The sequence below is a fragment of the Mandrillus leucophaeus genome, unplaced genomic scaffold (genome assembly GCF_000951045.1).
Source record: "Mandrillus leucophaeus isolate KB7577 unplaced genomic scaffold, Mleu.le_1.0 Scaffold244, whole genome shotgun sequence".
In the NCBI taxonomy this organism is placed as follows: domain Eukaryota; kingdom Metazoa; phylum Chordata; class Mammalia; order Primates; family Cercopithecidae; genus Mandrillus; species Mandrillus leucophaeus.
Window position 1 is genome coordinate 2008514 of NW_012102521.1, and position 11673 is coordinate 2020186.

Genomic DNA, 11673 nt, shown 5'->3' on the forward strand with positions numbered 1-11673 from the left:
GGCGTGAGCCACCGCACCCAGCCCCCCACCTCTTAATATTGCCACAGTGGCAATTAAATTTCCACATGAATGTTGGAGGGGACACTCAAACCCTACCCCAGGCTAGGATGATGGTGGTGCTTGTCAACATACACATTCATTTCCCTCCCGGGCGAGTCTGGGTGGGTGGTCCAGGCTGCCAGGACACAGGTCCCTCCCACTCCTGGCCCCTGGGTCCTGGGTGTAATTCTTGCTCTCACAGGTCAGGCGCTGCCATCAGGTCTCAGCTGCAGCACAGCCAGGGTGGAGGATGACAGGGGATGCTTCTGGGGTCTCTTTGGGCTGGGTCTCAGGAGCTGGCACAAGGCACCTGCCTACACGCTGCTGCCCAGAACTTAGACATGCCAGTGCCCTGAGCTGCCAGGGAGCCAGGAAGAGGGACCTGCCTTTGGGTGCCACATGCCCAGGGGGGTTCTTGTACTGTGAAGAAGGGGAGCCATCCTGTGTGGCTGCACCTTGGTAACTTTACTGGATTTTTCAGTGTTTTCCTCCCAAGCATCGCCCGAACCTGCATCCTGCCCAGCAGTGTGAGAGCCCCAGGGGCCACCTCCTCACTCACACCCGCCACTGGCAAATCCTCTGGACAAAGTGTAATGCTGAAACATTTTACAAAACAGAGTCACCCTGGATGGTTATAAAAAATGGCCGAGAAGGAAAACTCATGATGACGGAAGCCATCAACTGGCGAAATTTGATGTGGATGAGCACCGTCCCATGGTTCAGGTCTTCGCAGTAACATTTATGTGGGGGAGAATTTTTTTTTCTTTGAGATAAACGTGGGTTTAATGGTAAAACTTAGCACACCCCAGCACCAGGAATGGCATGGAGTAGGGACAGGCAGCAGGGACAGGCAGGTGACCCCTGCGGAGCCTCACATGGCGAAGAGGATGAGGAAGACAATCATCAAACAGAAGAGTCCCATGGCCTCAGACAGAGCAAAGCCCAGAATGGCATCAGAGACGAGCTCGGCTTGAGAGACAGGTTCCTGGCATAGCCAGCGATCAAGCTTCCAAACACTGTTCCAATGCCAGTCCCTAAGCCAGCCACACCCACTAGGGCTGCTCCAACATCAATCTCTGAGGCTGTGTGAATGTCCCTCGAGACAGCTCTGGTCCGGAGCTCCCATCGGGCCACCTGGCGTGGGGAGCGGCTGTGGGAAAGCTGTTTAGATGAATTCTCTGGGCTGTTCAAGAAGGAGAAAGACACAGGCCTGATCAGAGCCCTGGTACCACAGCGGACCAGAGCTGGAGAGATGCGTAATGCCCGGGGGTCTGCATTTTCTCAGTCTGCACTCCCACTGCCGTGCAGCCCCTGCTGGCCCATAGCGCTCGCCCGGCTGAAGGTGACCTAAGGTGACCGACTCACTTTTACTCATTGCTTATGAAATAAGCTGAACGTGGAGCTCATTGGAAACATGTGTAGCAAAGTGCATGAGCCTTGAGGAAACCTTTCTCCCGCCCTCATGAGTATCCGCCCAGGGAGTGATTTCCCCGAGAGCTGGTCCGTGTTGCGTTCCCTCCGTGAACACTTTCAAGGCTGCTGTGGGAAGTTGCACACAAACGGCTGGTGGTCCTGGAGGGGATGGTGAGGCGGGGTGGGCCTGTGCACCGGATGCCAAGTCCACAACACCAGGAGGCAGTGCTCACCGCAGGAGCCACACAGCAGGTGCGTGCTGGTCTCCCATCTGAAACCTGCACCCGTGGGGTGCACCCAAGTGACCCCCGCCCCCCGGGACGTCTCTGGAACGCCTCCTAGGAAGAGAGGCTCCACGCCTGGATGGAGACAGGTATCACACAGGTGCGTGGAGTGGAGTGTGATGCAGGGAGGTTGGTGCAGGGCCACACAGAGAGACCCCACTCAGGCAGGCCTTGGGTTAGGGTAGGCCTCACCAAGTGATGTTATGGAGGGACTGGACCGTGGCCAAGGCTGGCTTGTAGGTGGGGGGCAAACACATTCCTGGCAGGTAGGACTGCCCACAAAGCTCACCTGCCTGAGAACCCCATCTGACTGGGGCAGGCGGGAGTCTCCGGACCTTGGCGCCAGCGGAGCCTGCAGTGTCGCCAGACGGCCACAAGGGGGCTCCCGAGCCTGGCGCTCGGTCCCTGTGAGGAGGGAGGTGCCCGGACCCGGCTGTGAGACCGGAACTCACCAGTGGGGCCCCGACCCCGACCCTGACCCCACAGGACCCTGCCCGGGGCCAAAGGTTAAACCTGCCCCAGCCCCAGGCTGGGCTGATGTTCCTGACCAGAACCCGAGCCCGATTCTGCTCGCTGAACACTCATCTGCTCCCTTGCCTCTGCCTGCCCCCGGCAGCGAGGGCCTGGCCAGTGGGTTCGTGTCACCTCCCACGTCACCTCCCGTGTCATCTGTGTGTCACCTCCATGTCACCTCCTGCATCAGCTCTGTATCACCTCCCACATCACCTGCATCATCTCGCATGTCACCTCCATGTCACCTCCCACATCACCTCCCGTGCCACCTTTGTGTTACCTTCTGGCTGACCATGGCCCAGCGGCATCTCCCCTGTTGCAGTGCCCGGAGAGGCTGCGGTTCCAGGGGTGGGCTAAGGAAGGTGGGTGCCTCGGCATGGGCCCTGAGTGACTCCTGGAGCGGATCCCACCTCCCCACCAAAACCCAAGCAGGAGACCACCCTTTGCTGCTGAAGCCACTGAGCTCTTGGGGCCTCTGTTTTTGCAGCAGAGCCTCGTCCCCCTGACTGACACATCTCTCATAGTCCCAGGCCCTGAGCGCAGGCCCACACTGAACCTTGATGCTCATCGCAGACTGACCCTGGCTTGCCCTGGGTCACACTCAGGCCAAGGCCCCGACAGCCTGGCCCGGTGGAAGCTCCCCAGCTTATCTCACTCACACTGTTGTCCAGGGCCCAGCCTCACGGTGACATCTGCTGCAAGAAGGCTGGGACTCTGTCCCACTTGTGTTCGGGAATGAGGGACCCTGACTTGGTCTCTGCTATCAACACATTACAAACATCACTGGGCATTACAAAAGATTTCCAAGGGCTGGGTGCTGTGGCTCACCCCTGCAATCCTAGCACTTGGGGAGGCTGAGGCTGGAGGAAGATTGCTTGAGCCCAGGAGTTTGAGACCAGCCTGGGCAATGTAGTGAGACTTTGTCTCTACAAAAAATTAAAAAAATTAGCCAGGCATGGTGCCGCGTGCCTGTGGTCCCAGCTACTCGGGAGGCTGAGGCAGGAGGATCACCTAAGCCCAGGAGGTCAAGGCTGCAGCAAGCAGAGATGGCGCCACTGCACTCCAGCCTGGGCAACAGAGCAAGACCCTGTCTCAAAAAAACCCACAAAAAACCCAAAGAAAGAAAGAAAAAACCCAGATTTCAAAGAATTTAAACTTATTTATCCAACACAAAGCAGTTCTTCACAGGCACACTTTAAACTTTGAAATTCTTTGCTCTCCCCATGCTCGGCTGATTGGGTCTGGGGCACGCGAGGGTACTCACTCAGTTTCTGACAAATCTGAATTGTGACAAGCTTCAGAACTGGCCCAGATGATCAATTTTCTTTTTTCTTTTTTTTCTTTTTTTATTTATTTATTTTTTGAGACGGAGTCTCGCTCTGTCGCCCAGGCTGGAGTGCAATGGCCGGATCTCAGCTCACTACAAGCTCCGCCTCCCGGGTTTATGCCATTCTCCTGCCTCAGCCTCCCGAGTAGCTGGGACTACAGGCGCTCGCCACCTCGCCCGGCTAGTTTTTTGTATTTTTTAGTAGAGAGGGGGTTTCACCGTGTTAGCCAGGATGGTCTCGATCTCCTGACCTCGTGATCCGCCCGTCTCCGCCTCCCAAAGTGCTGGGATTACAGGCTTGAGCCACCGCGCCCGGCCCGATCAATTTTCATGTAAGTTAAGGTGTCCTTTTTATTCCCCAGCTTTTAGGTGATTTATTTTATATTTATTTATTTATTATTACTATTTTTGAGACGGAGTCTTGCTGTCTCGCCAGGCTGGAGTGCAGTGATGGCATCTCAGCTCTCTGCAAGCTCCGCCTCCTGGGTTCAAGCGATTCTCCTTGCCCCAGCCTTCTGAGTAGCTGGGAATACAGGTGTGTGCCACCACGCCCTGCTAATTTTTTGTATTTTTAGTAGAGACGGGGTTTCACTGTGTTAGCCAGGATGGTCTGGAACTCCTGACCTCAGGTGATCCACCCGCCTCGGCCTCCAAAAGTGCTGGGATTACAGGCGTGAGCCACCATGCCCGGTGCTTTTAGGTGATTTGATAATACTTTTTTCCATTAAAATTTTATGATGATACATAATATAGAAAGAATCTATGTAAAATGATATCTGTACATTTATGCACATACAACCCCCTTTGAGAAACAGAATATGAGGGCCTTTGGTCCTGCCCAGGGCAAAGAAAGCTAATAAAAAATCAACGCTGGGTCGGGGGCGGTGGCTGACACCTGTAATCCCAGCACTTTGGAAGGCCGAGGCAGGTGGATCACTTGAGGTCAGGGGTTCAAGACCAGCCTGGCCAACATGGTGAAACTCCATCTCTACTAAGAATACAAAAATTAGCTGGATGTGGTGGCACATGTCTATCGTCCCAGCTACTTGAGAGGCTGAAGCAGAAGAATCACTTGAACCTGGGAGGTGGAAGTTGCAGTGAGCTGAGATTATGCCACTGAACTCCAGCCTGGGAGACAAGAGTGACACTCTGTCTCAAAAACAAAACAAAAACAAAAACAAAACAAAAATCAACACTGGGCCAAGTGTGGTGGCTCACGCCTATAATTCCAGCACTTTGGGAGGCTGAGGAGGGAGGATCCCTTGAGCCAAGTAGTTCCAGACCAGCCTGGGCAGCATGGCAACACCCTGTCACCACAAAAAATTTAAAAAATTAGCAGGGCATAGTGGTGTGCACCTGTAGTCCCAGGTCCTTGGGAGGCTGAGGTGGGAGGATCCCTTGAGCCCAGGAGGTGGAGGCCAGAATGAGCTATGATCGCACCACTGGGTTCCAGTCTGGATGAAAGAGCAAGACACTGTCTTAAAAAAATGAAACAATTCACCCTGGAGAACCTGCATGCCTAGGACGACATATTGACTCTAGCGGCAAACGCTTAGGGCTGCAGAGCCCTGGGCAGGCTGGATACTGTCTTGGCCCCATGTGGGGTGAGGGCTGCAGACTGGGGTGGAGGCCCCGGGGAGGCGGAGGGAACCCTCAGGAACCATCTCCCTGCCTTCTGCTCTCACGACTGACCCTTTCTTGGCGAAACTTGGTGGGGGCAGCCGGGTCTCTGCCGCTGGTATCCTTTGGGTGCTTCCTGGTGGTGGCAACCCTGTGGGGAGGAGTTGGGGAACCTGTGGGCCAACGCGGCTCCGGGAGCTTTGTCAGGCTGCAGGGCACCTTTGGTTCTCCCTTCCCGACCCTCTCTGCCGTTCTCCTTTCTGCTGTGTTTGTCAGATTTTTTTTTTTCTCATTTTGATTGTATTTTGCTTCTGACAACTTTCCCAAGACTGTTGTCCCTCCAGTGGCGGCTGGGTCCACACAGCTTCCCTTTGTGCCGGACCTCGCCTCGCTGGGTCTTGGGCTGCAAAGCTTGGATGCGGCAGCCTCAGGTTCCTGCACTCACCCTCGCGGTTTCCGCATCCCACTCATCCCACTCTAACCTCTAGTTCCTTTGGAGATACACCTTCCATGGAAAATCCCAACTGGAGCACAGCCGCCGCGTTTCCATTCCCTTGCCTGCCTACTCCGCCCACGTCTCCAGGGCTGGGCTGCAACTGTGGAGACCACCCCCTCCAGCCTTCTCCATCCTGGAGACTGGAAGGTGACGCCCGGCTAGAGGGCAGCCTGGTGGTGGGGCAAGAAATAGGAAGGCTCACCGCTGAGCCAGGGTGATGAGGCCTGTCTGCTCCCTCTTCCTCTCTCCAAAGCTTGCCAGGACCCACCCAGACCAGGCTGTGGCCTTCAGCACTTCCCCAGGCCACACCAGAAGCCAGAGGAACTGAGCCCCGCTGGGGGACATACCCCCCAGGCCAAAGTAACAAGAGCCTGGAGAGAACAGCGCCTGAGAGAAAAACAGCGCCCCCCACAGCATGACTTGTGTGCAGCAGGAGTGTCAGAACCTCTGGGCAAAGAATTAAAGATAAACGCAGTAACATCCTTGAAGAATTAAGGAAAGATATTAGCAATAGAAAGCAATAACAGGGAGCACAAAGAACCAAGTAGGAATTTCAGGTATCAAAATAATGATTGAGAAAAATGTGGTAACTGAAATACAGTGGGACAGACGCAGCCGAGGAAAACAATCTGCAAAGTGACAAACGAGGGGAAGGAATCCTGGCAAAGCAGTCGGGGCACAGGAAGAAGGACAGGGACTGTGAGGAGAGAAGTGGGTGGGAGGACAGAGCAGAAGAAAAAGGTGAGAGGGATTTTCAAACGTTAGGGAGGAAAGACGCCACAGAATTCCAAAAGGTGATATGAGGAAAACCCGTACCTAGTCACAATTATATTAAAATGTAAGAATATTAGAAAAAAAGGGAAAATTTAAACAAATTTGAAAAGAAGGAAAAAGTTTTAATGAGAGAGCAGGTCGTGGATAAAGGGTAAGAATCACATCGACTTCAGACCTTTCAACATGATTCAACAATGCAAGAAGACTACACATTATTTTTAAGGTATCAAAAAAAAAAAAAAAACACCCACTTTATACCTGCCTTTTTTTTTTTTTCTGAGACAGGGTCTTGCACTGTCACCCAGGCTGCAGTGCAGTGGCTCAATCACAGCTCACCACAGCGTTGAACTCCTGTGCTCAAGCAAATCTTCCCACCTCAGCCTCCTGAGTACCTAGGAGCACAGGTACGTGCTACCACACCTGGCTCATCTTTTAATTTTTTGTAGAGATGGGGTTTCCCTGTGTTTCTCAGTCTGGTTTTGAACTCCTAGCTTCAAGCAATCATCCCACCCCAGCCTCCCAAAATGCTGAGGTTACAGGCATGAGCCACAGTGGCCAGCCTACACCTATAATCTTATATCCAGCAAATTTTTAAATTCAAATGTGAGGGTATAATAAAAACATTTTTAGGCAAAAGAGGCCTCAGAATACTTGCTGTACAGAGACCCACATTGAAAACACTGTAGGAAAAAGTTCTCATGAAGGAAGGGAAAATCCCAGGAGCTGTTGCAAGAGATACAGGAAGTAAGAGCGAGTAAAGGTTATTGTTAATATCATGATATATGCCTATATAATATACTGTGGATAACAGCTAATATTTTGAAAATGAAAAATTGATAATATGTCCACAATTACCCATAACCAAAATTCCAGAAAATATCAATATGATGCTGGATGTGGAAGTAATCAAGGAACTAAGATTATGCTAAAGCATATATCTTGTTGGGAGAATATGAATTATGTTTATGAATTAATATATTCAGTAAATGAGTAAGGTAATTACAAGTTAATCTTAAGAACAATCACTATAAAAATTATTAGTACAATTTTTTAAACCAGTAAAAAAAAAATGTAATCTATTCAATGGAAAACAGGAAATATGGAAGAAATGAATAAAAAATAGCTTTGATGATATAACTAAATTGTATTACAGTTTAATCACAATAAATATTAATGGCTTAAACTGATCAGTTAAAAAATAGAGATTCTTGTATTGAAATTAAAAAAAAATTAAGATGAGACAAAGCTAAGCATAGTGGCAGACACTTGCCTATAGCCCCTACTCAGGCTCAGGAGGCTGGGGTGGAGGATTGCTTGAGTCCAGGAATTTGAGTCCAGCCTGGGCAACACAGCAAGACCCTGTCTCCGAAACAAACAAATGAACAAACAAAGAAACGAGCCCTCCAAGAGCAACTTTACGATTAAAACAAAAGAAGACACAAGTTGAAAAATAGGATAGAAAACTATGAACTAAGAAGGTTGTCATCACAGTTATAGCAGGGAAGCTAGGAATGGAGAGGGATTCTGGCCATTGAATGCTTAGACCTGCAAGTTCCATACATCACTTCTCAAATATCATTGGCCAGAACGAATGATAATGCCAAGGGGTGAGGGAGGAGTAACTCTGTGCTCCTGGAAGTAGAGAACCACTCAATATGAACAATGTTTACCACTACCACACACACACTCTTAATATAAGATAAAAAGGAAACACCACAAATCAATGGGACAAGATTATTTATAAATGGTATTGGCAGAATGGACTCACTATACAGCGAAAAATAAAAACTGGGCCTCCACCACTTGTTCCGTACGAGCGTGGACTTGAGCCAGATTATAGATCTGTGAATTGCTATAAATTAACTATAAAGTTAATGCTAAAAAAAAAGGAGGATCACTTATTGATGTTGGAGCAGGGAAAAAGTTTTAAAATAAAAATTTGGAAGCACAAATCATAAGGCAGATAATTGAAAAGATAGCTTCCATGAAAATTCAGAAAATACTTCCTGACTGTTCTGTGCTTGCCTTTCCTTACCTATAAAATGGGGGTTAATTTAACTAAGGGGTTGAGAACTGCCTCCAGGTCATTGTAAGTGCTTCGTGTGGAGATATTATTATAATAATCAGTATTTAATGCCCTTTAAAACATCTCTAGTAATGCTTTTCCCCAAAACATCAATTTTGCCTGAGAGTAAAATGCCACAAAACTCACAAAAGTGTATGTATGCATACACTACTGTATGCCTGGCTTATCTTTTCCCTCCTAACTCTGCTGTGCCATTTCGTTTTGTGTGTGTCTCTTGAAAAACCACATAGCTGGATTAAGAGCATCCATCTTTTAACTGGAGAATGTAGTCCATATCTTTTTATTTTCATTAGTCATATTTATTTCTACCTCCTTATTTTGTGTTTCTATTTGTCTTGCTTTTCCTCAGTATCTTTTAAATCGTTTCCTTATTTCTTTAGGAGTTATTTTCCTCAATCTTTCTTCTTCTGATTTAGAAGTTATATATTCTGTTTCTATTCTTTTGTGAAACAATTTTTAAATTTTATTTTTTAGAGACAAGGTTTCACTTGTCACCCAGGCTGGGTGCAGTGGTGTGATCATAGCTTACTGCAAACTCAGCCTCTTGGGTTCAAACGAGTCTCTAGCCTTAGCCTCCCAGCAGCTAAGACTACAGGCATGGGCCACAACACCTAGCTAACTTTTAATTTGTTTGTAGAGACAAGATCTTGCTGTGTTGCCCAGGCTGGTCTCAAACTTCTACGCTCAAGTGAACCTCCTGCCTTGGCCTCCCAAAGTGCTGGGATCATAGGTATGAGCCACTGTGCCTGGCCCGGCATCTCGTTTTTATGTGGTATTGAAAAGCTAAACATATTTGGGTCTGTTAATCACATGAGAAGCTGTACTATGAGGAAGCACGTGTTTTTAAAAATTATGAAATATTAATCTACAGAATGCTGGTGACAGACAATTCACAATTTCTAAGGATTAAAATTCTTAAAATATATGTAATTAAAACAATTAGAATAATAAACTTTGTATGCAAAATATATAGGGAGTAATTTTAGTAAGAAAAGTTATAAGACATGAGGTTGTGTTTTCTGTTAAAGGAAAAGGAGTAATATTAATAAATTATGTACTGAAAGATAATGACTGGCTGTTTCAGAATACGAGAGACAAAAATGTAAGGAAAAACAGCTGAGGCTGGGCGCGGTGGCTCACTCCTGTATCCCAGCACTTTGGGAGGCTGAGGCAGGTGGATCACCTGAGGTCAGGAGTTCGAGACCAGCCTGGGTAACATGGTGAAATCCCATTTCTACTAAAAAAAAAAAAACAAAACAAACAAAAATTAACCACGTGTGGTGGTGCATGCCTGTAATCACAGCTACTTGGGAGGCTGAGGCAGGAGAATCACTTGAACTCAGGAGGCAGAGGTTGCAGTGAGCCGAGATCACACCATTGCACTCCAGCTTGGGCAACAAGAGCGAAACTCTGTCTCAAAAAACAAACAAAGAACAACAACAACAACAAAAAGAAAAACAGCTGATACATTAAAAGAAAAAGATTGTGAAAGGAGGCCAGGCATGGTGGCTCACGCCTGTAATCCCAGCACTTTGGGAGGCTGAGGCAGGTGGATCACATGAGGCCAGGAACTAGAGACCAGCCTGGCCAACATGGCATAACTCCATCTCTACAAAAAATACAAAAACTAGCCGGGCGTGGTGGTGCATGCTTGTAATTGCAGCTACTCGGGAGGCTGAGGCACGAGAATCGCTTTAACTTGGGAGGTGGAGTGAGCCAAGATTGCACCACTGCACTCTGGTCTGGGTGAAAGCAAGGCTCTGTCTCAAAAAAAAAAAAAAAGTTGTAAAAGGATTGTGGAAAAGGGATCTTATGTGGTCACAGTTGGCTGTGATTGGATTTATTTATCTTTTTTTATGAGACGGAGTTTCACTCTTGTTGCCTAAGTTGGAGTGCAGTGGCGTGATCTCGGTTCACTGCAACTTCCACCTCCTGGGTTCAGATGATTCTTCTGCCTCAGCCTTCTGAGTAGCTGGGATTACAGGCACCCACCACCATGCCCAGCTAATTTTTGTATTTTTAGTAGAGATGGGGTTTCACCATGTTGGCCAGTCTGGTCTTAAACTCCTGACCTCATGATCCACCCGCCTTGGCCTCCCACAGTGCTGGGATTACAGGCGTGAGCCACTGTACCTGGCTGGATTTATTTATTTATTTATTTATGAGACAGGGTCCCATTGTGTTGCCTAGGCAGGAGTGCAGTGACACTCAACACTGAGGCCTGGAGGCTGGACTTAAGTGATCCTCCCACCTCAGCCTCCCAAGTAGCTGGGACTATGGGCACGTGCCACCACGCCTGCATAATTTTTTTTTTTTGGTATGTTTTGTAGAGACAGGGCTTCCCCATACTGCCCAGGCTAGTCTCAAACTCCTGGGCTTAAGTGATCCACCCTCCTTGGCCTCCTGGAGTGCTGGGACTACGGGTGTGAGCCACCTTGCCCAGCCTGGATGGATTTATTTATAAGGTTTAATTAAAACTAGCTTTACTATTAACAGTTCACTGATGCAAAAGTAGAATTTGGTCTTCTCTGTTAAAGTGACAGTTTTCTGGAATATTGGTCTGCTCTTGATTCTGGAAGGTTTTTCTTTCTTTTTTTTTCACCTTGAAAAATACATATTTACAGGAACAATTCCCCATTCTCTGGGACTTTTTAGAAAAAAAAAAAGGTCAATTTTGGGCGAGTAAAACAAACAGTGGAGACGAGTGTAGCACTGTCCCCCAAATCACCAACCCCCAGGTCCCGAGGCCTGGGCTGGGCCAGGGCTGACAGGTGAGTCCAGCAGTCTTTGAACCCACTCTCTCCTACCTAGAATAGAGACAGGACAGGCTTTATGTCCCCCATTCCTCCCTCCCAACTCCAGGGACATTGAAAGGGTCCTTTGTAGCCACCTGCAGGAAACTGGGGAGCTGGGAGAGAGGGATCTGAAAATACACATTTGGTATCAGGAATAAACACTTGTGGGGAGAGGCGGCAGGAAGATACCCCCCCAGATCCCTTCCTTCCCACCCACCCCACCAAATATAGGAAGAGATGACTCCCTCTCCCCTATTGAAAATCCCCATTTAAAAATAGATTATACTATCAAAATGGCAGCAGAGGAGAGACAGGGAGACCTGGAG

At 48.5% G+C, this 11673-nt stretch overlaps 2 pseudogenes; both read right to left on the bottom strand.

The window, feature by feature from the left end:
- Nucleotides 1–812: 812 nt before the first annotated feature.
- LOC105541763 lies at nucleotides 813–1414 on the bottom strand (annotated as a pseudogene).
- Nucleotides 1415–1569: 155 nt separating this feature from the next.
- Nucleotides 1570–11673, bottom strand: part of LOC105541765 — a 12313-nt pseudogene continuing 2209 nt past the window's right edge.